General features: G+C 46.9%; 1 pseudogene; it reads left to right on the forward strand.

The window, feature by feature from the left end:
• The first annotated feature begins 6,770 nt into the window (after positions 1-6,770).
• LOC123078970 (endo-1,3;1,4-beta-D-glucanase-like) lies at positions 6,771-10,600 on the forward strand (annotated as a pseudogene).
• Positions 10,601-11,903: the final 1,303 nt, after the last annotated feature.

An 11,903-nucleotide genomic window follows, 5' to 3' on the forward strand; every position in this document is an offset into this window, starting at 1 on the left:
GGCTGTAAAAGCGGTTTTGAGCTCATCTTTGGACTTGGAAGTTTCTGCTTGTTGGGACTTGATGTTCTCTTGAAGATCAGCATTTTGAGAGCCTTGATGATTTATATCAGCCTGCCACAGTCAGATGAAGAACATGTAAATATTTTATCAAAATTCCCAAGCATATAACCAGTTATACACTTGGCACTTGGGGGCTAATGCGAATTGCTTCTTTGCTACTAATTGTTTGAAGTCCCAAGGGTCAATACAAGTTTTAATCTTGGCACTTGGGGGCTAATGTGTGTTTGATCAAGAAAATACACAGGCAAGGGAAGTTAACAAAATACGGTATGGAATATAAAAGTCCTGGTTTATCTTTAAGAGATAAACCGGCCCTTGGGGGCTACTCAGTCGAAGTGTTCTTTATCTTTAAAGTCTCGGTTTGTCTTCACGAGACAAACTGGCCCTTGGGGGCTATAATACAGTGAAGGTACATAATAAAGGATGAGAGTGTTTGGAAGATTACCTCATAGCGTTCCTTCATTGGATTCACCAAACCGGCCTCATAATCTCGGCTTGTGTAAAGCCGATTCAAGAATCCAGAATGAAGATCCTGAGCACAAAGATTAACATAGCTTGATAAATTGGTCTTCCCTTTCCCCTTGCCCATAGCAGCAAATTCGTCATTGGCAGTATGTTTCGGTAAAGCAACTAGACTGCCTAGGGCGGTATAAGCAGTGCCAGTGATAATAACATCATCACCACCTTTTGATGGGCTCGGTGGATTGACATTATCTTTGGCTGGGCTCGGCGGATTAGCAGCAGGGCTTGGCGGATTAGCAGCAGGACTCAGCGGATCTGCAGCTGGACTTGGAGGTGTGACATGTGGATTTGATGTATCAACATGTATGTCCGGGTCAGCTTCCGGCGGATTAGCATCAGTGGCTGGATCCGGTGGGGCAGAGTCATCCATAATAACATCAGTATCTCTACCGGCATCTTCTGGAGTCTTTTCCGGTTCAACTTCACCAGAAGGTTCACTGGTCTTGGCTTTCTTGCTCAACCTGCCCTTGGCACTATAAGATCAAAACAGAAGATTAGTATGGTAAACCGATACACGAAGGAAAAAGTTAAAGGGCAGTATACTTACTCGGGGACGGTTTTAAGGGGAGGCAGCTGAGTGGTTGATGAACCGCCAGATGAGGAATTAGAGGACACCTGATAATTCGAGTCAGATGGATTAAGTGGGTTCCGGAAGCAACCAGCCAAGGGACAAGGCTTACTAAAAGAAGAAGAGACCTCCGGACGACGCTTCCGGGGTGGAGTGTCTGGCAAACTGGAGGAGGTGACCTGTTGGCCACTGTGCCGAGTTGTGCGGCGACCTTCCTGTTGCTGTGTCTTCAAAGAAAATTGTGGATCCAAATGAGCAAGTGGGTGAGAGTGTTTTACTTTCTGAACTGCACGACAAAATTTCTGAACCGGCACATGATCTGAACCGGAGGAAAGGGAGATTACCTCAACATGATCAGCGCGGCTGGCTTCCACATCATCATGATAATAGTCATTGTTAATAAGGTGTATGAAAAAGGAGCCAAGGGAGTCAAGTTCTACCTCTTGATCTGAATCTTCAATATCTTCGGGCGGATCAGCAGTTTCGCCGGTCTTCTTCTTGGCTGCTCTCTTTATGACTTTGCTCTTGGCACGAGGAGCCCTTGCCGGTTTATCTAAAGCCTTCCTTTTCCAGAAGGAGCTATTGGCCTATAAAAATTAAACAAAGGTTTATTAGAGCAATGTTAAAGCGGAGGCGGATAAAGAAAGCACGAGGTTAAAATCTTTACCGCTGGCGGTTTGTTGGCGGTGTAAAAGGGGGCCAGCCCGGTTTGGCTGCATGCAGCGATTGGTTCGTCTAGCATCTTCTTCACAGATTCGGTGACTTCATCATCAGTCATTTCTATCTTATTAAACCGCTGAGGATCCTTGATATTTCCGGTGTACTCATGCAACAATCCGGGGTGGCGACTTAAAGGAAGGACACGCCACGCAACCCAACAGTGAATGAGGTCAACACCAGTTGGCTAGGAGAGCTCGGAGCTAGGCGATTTGAGGTGCATAGGCCTGTCGTTCCTTGGCGGTGAGTCCTGGAGGCAGTGGATGGCCATTGCTGAGCCGGTGAGCACGGTAACCCCGTAAAGGATTTTATCCAGCAGGGGCAGTGTTTTGACAATAGAACCAGCTTAGATTCCAGTCTTTCGAATGGCTGTGATGTTTGGCATGAGGAAAATCAACTTCTTTTCTTTTCTGAATCGACACACCACCAAGTTTAGTATTGGGGCCTTCAGCGAACTCAGTGCGGCGGTTTAAGTGGAAGAAATCTCGAAAGAGCTCAACGGTTCGTTCCTCTTGAAGGTAAACTTCGCAGAATACTTGGAAGTTGCATATGTTGGACACAGAATTTGGTCCAATGTCCTGAGGATGGAGTTGAAAACTAGCAAGGACATCCCGGAAGAACTTTGATCCGGGAGGGCTGAATCCCCGGTCTAAGTGCTGCATAAATACAATCACTTCTCCGTCTTGAGGTTCAGGAGGGCACTCAGGGCCAGGGACTCGCCAATGAAGGACATTCTTGGAGGCTAAAGCGCCAGTTACAACGTATCCATTAATTTGAGTCTCTATGATCCAGGAGGGAGCCCAGTTGCAAACTGAGAATTACCTAGTCATTTTGGAGGATAAACTGTAAAAGAAATGCGAAAGTCCGGTTTAAGATCAATGTCGAGATGCTCTCAACCGGTGTTAAACCGGGAAATTCAAAAGAAACAAATTTGGAAGTTGAACCGGATACTACTATCGAAGTCAGAATGGCGGTTTAAGTGAGGGCTAATGGTATCCGACGGATTACTAACTACTAAAGGTTAAACCGCCCCTAAACAGAAGAGGCAGAGCTGAAATCTACTAAGTGTTTACAGAAACATGTTTCACAATATGGTAGTATAATTTTGGATCTACCGAGGTTAATAAAAGAAACTTTTACTGAACCCTACAATGGCGCTACAAAGAACAGAGAAGATCCAAGTTTTTTCAGGAACAACAAGATGCTGTGGTGCGGCAGACTAAGGTTATGGATCTAGCTGCAAAGGAAAACAATCGGGCCTAGCTAAGGTTCAGCAGCGATGCCAAGGGAAAAATGAACTAGTATTGATGAACGCCGATGAACAGGGAAGAACACGAAGTACTAATGGAGATCTAGGGTTAAGGGAAGGAAGCTTACCAGGACCACGCCACAGCGGAGGAGTGTCGTAGGAGCTCTGGTATGAACAGGGTGATGCAGCGGCCTAGGTTGGTGCAGATTCGAGGACCGGCGGCGGCGGCTGCGGCGCTGAAGTTCTTCGGGTCGCGAGGAGGAAGACGAGAGGCAAGGGGGGAAACTGGAAAGACCCCCGGCTCTATTTATAAAGAAAAGGGGACAAACGACAGGCACGAAAATCGAGGAGCCTGAAGCGGCAAAAGGGGGCGCAGCTATCCCCTTGATCTTCGGGATGTAATTAATGAAGGGTATCTTTTATGCAGAAGATGACATCATGACGATTTACTACAGTGACAGAAGATGATGTCACGACGGTTTACCAAAATTTACAGGGAAACGGCAACATGGCAGTTTACAGGAGTCATCAGAAGATGCCCGTGGAATTTGTCTAAGTGTTGAAGATTGACATGAACAGGTTCAAATCAATCTGGGGCCTAATGTTGAGGATATAACTACAGAGTATAAACCGCCCAGGAGGGGCCGGTTCACGCTCAACCATACTGAAGTCCATGAAGACAAGAAGATGGCGCTTTACTGATGAAACATAGAGGCCCAAGCCCAGAGGCGGATTAGGGCCCATAGCGGTATACTTGTATTGTAAGTTAGGGAAAGGAAGAGACCGAGCCGAACACTTGTATGAGTCGGCCTCGGAACTCTGTAAACCGGCCGGGCGTCAACCTGTGTATATAAACGGACGACCCGGCGGCGGTTCAGGGACAACAGACAACAACTCGAGACCCAGGCTAGCGTGTTTGCTCCTTGGTCATCGAAACCCCAATAATCCCATCACAAACTAGACATAGGCTTTTACCTTCATCGAAGGGGCTGAACTAGTATAACTCTCGTGTCCCTTGTCCGGTTTAACCCCTTCAAGCTAACCTCATTGCGATGGCTCCACGACTAAGTCCTTCTGCTAGGACATCTGACGTGATATTTCCACGACAGTGACCGAATGTTGTTCGGAGTCCCGGATGAGATCACGGACATGACGAGGAGTCTCGAAATGGCCGAGAGGTAAAGATTGATATATAGGACAATGGTATTCGAACACCGGAATAGTTTCGGAGTGCACCGGGTACTCATCGGGTCACGGGAAGGGGTTCCGGGCACCCCCGCAAATGTATGGGCATTATGGGCCAAAAGGGGGGGGTAGACCAGCCCACAAGGGGGCTGGTGCGCCCTTCCCTTGGATAGTCGGCCCTAGGGGAAGGAAAGGGGAGGGGTGGCCCCTCATGCATTTCCCTCCTCAGGAGAGAAAGGAAAGGAGGGGGGGCACCTCCTCATTCCTTCCTCCCGTACTCCAAATAAGGAAGGGGGGCGCCACTTGGGGGAAGACCCCAAGTAGGATTCGGCCTACTTGGGGCGCCTCCTGGTTGCTCCCTCCATCCCCTACCTATATATACGTGGGAGGGGCGCCTAGCACAATACACAACATTGTCTTAGCCGTGTGCGGCACCCCCCTCCATCGTTTACACCCCCGACCATATTTTCGTAGTGCTTAGGCGATGCCCTGCGGAGATAACTTCACCATCACCGTCACCACACCGTTGTGCTGCCGGAACTCATCCACTACCTCGCCGTCTTCCTGGATCAAGAAGGCGTAGACGTCACCGAGCTGAACGTGTGCTGAACACGGAGGTGCCATACATTCGGTACTCGATCGGTTGGATCGCGAAGAAAGATCGACTACATCAACCGCGTTGTCAAACGCTTCCGCTTACGATCTACGAGGGTACGTAGACACACTATCCCCCTCGTTGCTATGCATCTCCATGGATAGATCTTGCGTGTGTGTGTAGAATTTTTTTTGTTTTCCATGCAACGTTTCCCAACAGTGGCATCCGAGCCTGGTCTATGCGTAGATGATATGCACGAGTAGAACACAAAGAGTTGTGGGCGGTGATAGTCATACTGCTTACCACCAACGTCTTATTTTGATTTAGCGGTATTGTGGGATGAAGCGGCCTGGATCAACCTTACATGCCCACATTACATGTGGTTTGTACACAAGGGAGTGATATTAACAAAATATAACTTGCTAAAGCGAAGATGTGACCAGGATGAGACGATTCAAACCTCTTTCTAGATTGTCCGTTGGCCAAACTTCTTTGGCGTACTCTTCATATAGCCTTCAACGTGAATCCTTCTACGAGCATCAACACATTATTTGGGATGGGCTACATGAAGTGGATTTAAATATTGAGGGGCATATTCTGATAGGGATATGTGCACTATTTTGGGCTATATGAAACTGTAGAAATGATATGATCTTTAACCGGAAAAAATTTAACACCTTTTTGCAGGTTATCTTCAGAATCACTGCTTGGATCCGTACGTGGTTGTTACTCACTCATGCGGACTCCAGTGAGCTTTTGGTTACTGGGTGAAACCGGTAGAAAACGGTAGTACGGGTTATCTTCAATCTATTTGGATGGTGAGCTGACAATAGGCTAGGTGTTTAGTCATTGTAGCCTATTTCTTTCACCGACTATGACATCTTTTTATTTTATTATTATTTCTGAGCTCTGTTTGTGAGGTAGTACTGGACCTGAATTCTTGTTTTTGTACTTTAATTCAATAAATAGGTTGCATGCATCACTCTGGGGCTATCCTCCTTTTCATAAAAATAAATCTTTTTGGTGATCAAGATCACGGAGTCGTGCGGAAGCCGCACTAGTATTAAGAATGGATAGTCAAGTTATGTTGTATAAGCTCTAGTGCCGGGGTTGTAGGATATTACTTGGGTTGAGCATGTCATGTTTCACGTGCTGCCACGAGAAACAAGTTAAGCGTGCAAGATACGTTTAAATAATGGCAACACTTGGAGCCAACCGACTGATAATTGGGTGCATATCGACATGTGGCCGTGGGATCCGAGTTAGATCAGATGGCACGCAACGCATCTCTCCTCATGCATCCATGTAGTCTCGGTTGCAAAAAAAAGAAGGGTATGTATTGCGACAAATTGCACAGGCTGAGCGCAACATGAACCCTATTGCAAAGAAAGGGATTTGAGGATCTAGTTTGCAGTCGTTGGAAAAGATAGAATTCAGCGAGGATTGCAACAAGATTCGTGTTGTGAAGCCTTGATCGTAACATGAACCTTTGTTGCAAAGAAGGGGATTTAAGGATTTAGTTGCAATCATAGAAAGAAAAACAGCTCGGTGTGGATTGCAACAAGGCCGCAATGAGGGCAACATGAACCTTGTTGCAAAGGCCCAACGGCTCATGACGAGGGATTGGACGGTTGTTCGGGGCTCCATCGAACTGCTGCCCGGGCGATTGATCTTCTAGGATCATTGTCCGACGGACGTGCAGCTTACCCCTTGATTTCTTTTTTTTCACCTGATACGTCTTGACTAAACATAGAAATTGAGAAAGTGGACATAAAATAGACCCAAAATAAAGCAAACGGGTTGGGCCATCGCGGGAAATGTTGCCGCGGCAGGTAGAAGGTAGACCCGCGATAAGAAAGCATCTGACTCCGACGATGAAGGAAGCATCGCATCGCATCAAATGGAATCACCCAACAAACCCCCGCCTCGACGCCAGCAGGTTCGAAACAAATACGCACCCACCAAAGTGTCGCTTCGCGGCCAGTCTCCCACGCCCAACTCCACGCAGCCTCGCCGCCAGGAGACAGGCGTTGAGTGAGGATGGTGAGCCCGCGGTGTGCGCGAACCTGCCGATGCTGAACCCCACCGGCGGGAAGGGCAGGGTCGTTGACGACAACTTCGGCGGGATCGCGGCGTACGTCGCTGGCTCCATCGAGTCCAAGGCCGCAGTCATCCTCGTCTCTGATATCTTAGGTAATACGTACCCCCCCCCCCCTCGACCAGAGCTCCCAAATGCTCCTCTCCTCTGCTTGGCTTATTAAGGGTTAACTAACAGCGCTTGGCCTCTCCCTTGCAGGGTTCGAAGCGCCGAATCTGAGGTATACATTTACCTGTACTCTGGGCAAATAGCATATCACCGGAGTGTTCTTCACATGTTTTGGGCTGGGATTTTAGGGCATGTACAATGGTTGATAAGATACGAAAATCCGCGTTTGAGCCCAGGCTCAGATGCTCCTGCTCAGAAAAAATTTAAAATAAATACTAAAAAATTCAAAAAAAATCCTTTTTTTGTGTAGTAGATAATTTGTTGCATGAGGACCGTAGCAAATTTCAACTCATTTGGACATTTGAGCAGCTCTCGGCAAAAAAGACAAATCGGGTCAAAACAGTTCGTGAAAAGTAAACTTTTTTACAGACCCTGATTTTGTCTTCTTTGCCGAGAGATGCTCAAATGTCCAAACGAGTTGAATTTTGCAGCAAACCTCACGCATCGAATTATCTACCACACAAAAAAATTGAAACTTTTTGAATTTTTCTAGTATTTGTTTTGAATTTTTTCGTCAGTGCGGGTGCAGCTGAGCCCGGGAGCCAAATTGGCCTTCTCGATAAGATAGTCTTATCTTAAATGTTGCATATAATTTAGAGATGAAAAAAAGTGTCTACAATGGGTCATATCTTTGCCTTATTTTCAATGACAAGCTATTTCTAAAAACATGATGAGACATATTGTGTTAAGAGATCATCTCTTCTCTTCTCTTAAATAACAGAAGACAACATTTTCTTACAAGTTCTCTCTCCTCCACCTCATCATTTATTCTATGTGGCACTTCTAAGATAGTACCGTTGTACATGCCTTTGGCACTCTTGTTAAATTTGAATATACTAGTTTTTACCATCTTTTTACCCTTTTATTATGATGGGCTACGACAATTTACTGCAACCAATTAACACATCTCACCAGTGAACGGATTCTGATTGCCTAAAAAAAGAAAAAGAAGATTCTGATGAAATTTCTTACCTCATGAAGGAAGATAGCTGAAAAGTCGCTTCATCTGGATACTTGGTTGTGGTGCCAAATTTCTTACACGGGTAGCCATATTCACACGAAAACACCGATAGACCATTTCCAACGTGGATAAAGGATCATGCCCCAGTTCGTTATCCCCCGATTCCCTGCAACCTTGCTCCTTTTATTTTTGCAAATGTTCGGTACTTCAGGCCACCTAATTTTAGTTTATGTTTAAGGTGTATGTTGTGAAATCATACGTGTTTACATCGATGACATTGCTGGCCGTAGTACTACATTCACACAGTCTTAGCTAAAGTAAACCAAGGGTGAGAAATGATGATAAAAGCAATAGATACAAGCCTAACAACATTTGGCAGCTTGAGATGACTACATAAGAAGATCTCCAAAGTGGAGAAACAACTCTCTTTGTCTTGGCCAGTCAGATGGCTAAATTGGAGACTTCCCACTTAACCTGTCGGGGAATGAGCCTCCTCACCTCATAGGAATAAAATCGGGCAGTGTCCTCCCATAGGTCTCATTTTGATTCTTCTTTTGTCAAAATGTTTTTCTTTCTGATGTTAGTCTATCTAACATAAATGAATAAATTGTTCCTTTATGCAGGAAAAGGAATTCGAAGAGGCAAAACGAATAATAGCCGCGCTAAAGGAGCAAGGAGCGTCTAGTGTTGCGGCTCCGGGTTATTGCCGGGGTGGTAAGCTAAGCACTGCTGTGTTTCTTTATATCTGAACTCAAAATTTGAAGTTTTAACCTTCTGAACATTGTGTTTCTTCTCTTCACATATAAGCAAAACTAGTCGCCGAGTTAGCGAAAGCTAATGTGGTACAGGCAGCTGCTATGTCGCACCCTTCCTTTGTTAGTGTTGATGATATAAAAGGTAAATTTTAGAGATGCACTAATGTTGTTCTATTTGAAACACTTCAAATTCTTACATTATGACATGTGCTATATGTCGGAGACGAAATGACCCATTGCCATACTTAGAGCTGAAACCGACTTTATGTCCCCATTGCAAAGAGAGCCTTGGCTTAGTGGTTGGGCATGCGGTTGTGCAACCTAGCAACATGAGTTCAATTCCTAGAATTGACAGGTGATGCATAGGGGTTTTCCTCCGTTTATTGAGCATCAAGCTTGGTGTGTGGTGTAACCTCTCATCAAGAATATCTTGATACTCATTAAAAAAATTCTGAGGATCATGTTTATCTTGGTACTCATCCTAAAAATGGTTATATGCATTCCTGGTTGGTGCAGAGGCCGGAAAGTGAAAATCTCTCCCATTTTCTAGCGGCAGCTAGACCGGGCAAGGTAGATGCATCAGTACAACTCTGAAGATGGATTGGTGGCAGGTGACGGCGGCGGCCTCATACCCGGCAGGCGTCCTGGTTGAGGAGCACGCTGGACTGGTGGGTGCCCATACCCGTCAGGCGTTCTAGTTGGGACCTCGGGTCTTAGATGCTAGGTTTGGCTGCAAGGTCTGTTTGGTATTAGGCCCAGACTATCAGCGCCCTTCATCAACTGGATAGGAGTAGCGACAGATGTTGGTTAGACGGTGGCTTTAGTCTTACTGTTGTATGACTTTGTAAGGTCTTGTGTTAATAATTAATAAAATGGTTGTATGCATCGTCCAGATGCAGAGGCCGGGGGTGTTCCTCCTTTTCTAAAAAAAATGTCCCCACCTGAATTGGTTAAGCAGTTCGAGCAGATTTCATCCGACTCAGGGGTAAGTTTTCATTTCAAACAACCCGATCTTCAATTCAACCATTTACTGGAGGTCTATAACATGTCATATGGCCAAGGCTAAACCATGCTGTTAAATTTGAAACTGTTCCGGTGCCACACTGTATCTCATCAGAATGCTGTGAGATCTTATTATTTTCAACCCGTAGCAGGTGCACCTTCTAATTTCCACGGCATCATGTGCTTCTTCCCAAATCATGTACTCCCTCCGTTTCATATTAAGAGTCATCAAGCCTCAACAACTAGAAGTCACTTTTTTTTACTTTATGACCAAATGAATTTTAGATCCATATGCTAGTGACCTAGTGTTTCTTGAAAGTGTATGTTCATGATGGAAAACGGAGAAAGATGCCATAAAGTACTTTGGGTTATGGATTGATTGGAGAAACACATTATCGGTAGGAGATCATTGCAGAACTAGCGTTCGAACCCTTTCATCCGGATATGATTTATTTTGGAGAAACATCCTGACATTATATTTGGGCCTACAGTTTCGTCACTTTGTCAAGATCTACTCTGGTGTGTCCCATGGGTTGTGAGATACAACAGCGATGACGCAACTGCTGTCGAGCGGGCCGAGCAAGCCATGGTGGACATGACCAGTTGGTTTAATGAGAACCTGAAGTAGCAGCCCAATTTGGGAGTCTGCTTTTGTATCCACTGAAATTTACTCCCTCCGTTCTAATATTTTTGTGAATCGAATGCATAGACACATTTCAGTGCGTTCATTCACTTATTTTGGTCCGTACGTAGTCTATATTGAAATATTCAAAACATCTTATATTTGTGAACAAAGAAAGTAGTATTATACTGTAACGAAATGTGATATTTGCAGTTTTGGGAGCTGATATTTATAGTTGGGCTCAGTTCACTCCATAGTTGCGCCCCAGTCAGTTTAATTTTTTGCACTTGCAGTGCAGTGAACTGGTGCATAGTTCTTTGCCTTCCTGGTATAACTTGCCCCCGCGTCGCCCCTTCTCGGGCGACTCGAACGGGGACAAAACCCCGGCCGCCGGGGGCTCTCCTTCCTTCCCTTCCTTCCTCTGTCGTCGTCGAAGGACGCCGCTGGCCTATAGCTTGGGGGCCGATGGTGGTGGCGGAGGCCTCCCTCTCTCCTGCACCACGGGGGTGGTGCGGAGCCCCGCGGCGTGAGGAGGCGTGACCGATCTGGCCTTGACAGCGCGGCAAGCGTCCCTGCCTTAACCGCGACAACATCGGCCGACTCTGCCTCCGGCGACGATGGTTGCAGGCGCGGCGGCTGGCCTTGCGGCAATGGTGGCATTCGGCGGCGGCGATTGGATATGCGACGATGTGCCATTTGACCTTAGAATCGGCGGCGGCGGCATGGAGGGCCTGGTGGACGGGTAGGCGCCATGAGTGGTCTGGCCCTCAGACAGATCTGACCTCGCTGATGCGGCTTGCTTGCTGCCCTGCGGCTTAGATCGGTGGCGACCCATGCACACGATGCTTGATGGAGGTTTGTCGAGCGGATCAGGGTGAAAACCTCGTTCTGAGCTTGTTGCCAAGACCAGCGACGACGCAACTCTTTTGTGCCATTACCTTCTTGAAGGCATCGCCCGTGGAGAAGCTCCAGATCTCTATCTGCTACCTCCGGGGGAAACCCTAGATCAGTAGATCGGATGACGGCGGCGCTCTGGTGTCGTCCCCCCCCCTGGGGGCGTCATTCTTGGAGGTGTACACGGGCTCGAGGGACAAGTGGACGGCTTCTTTGGTGGAGCGGTGCCTCATCTTACACATTGATGGCGGTGGATCTCGGCGGCGTGGCGTAGTGGAGACTCGGCATCCGATGCGCAGAGATGGACTCGCACAAGAGGAGGATGTTGTCTGACGTCATGGTGGCGTCGACGGCAGAGAGGCCCGGCAAGGTCGGTGCCTTAGTTTTTTGCTTTCAAGATGGATTGGTGGAAGACGATGGCGACGACACATGAGAGCGCGTCAGATCAGTTTGTACCCCAAACCTAGTATGTGACTTGACGGGGCCTCCGACTTTAGACGATGTTAG

The sequence above is a fragment of the Triticum aestivum genome, chromosome 1B, assembly GCF_018294505.1.
Source record: "Triticum aestivum cultivar Chinese Spring chromosome 1B, IWGSC CS RefSeq v2.1, whole genome shotgun sequence".
NCBI classification, from domain to species: Eukaryota; Viridiplantae; Streptophyta; class Magnoliopsida; order Poales; family Poaceae; genus Triticum; species Triticum aestivum.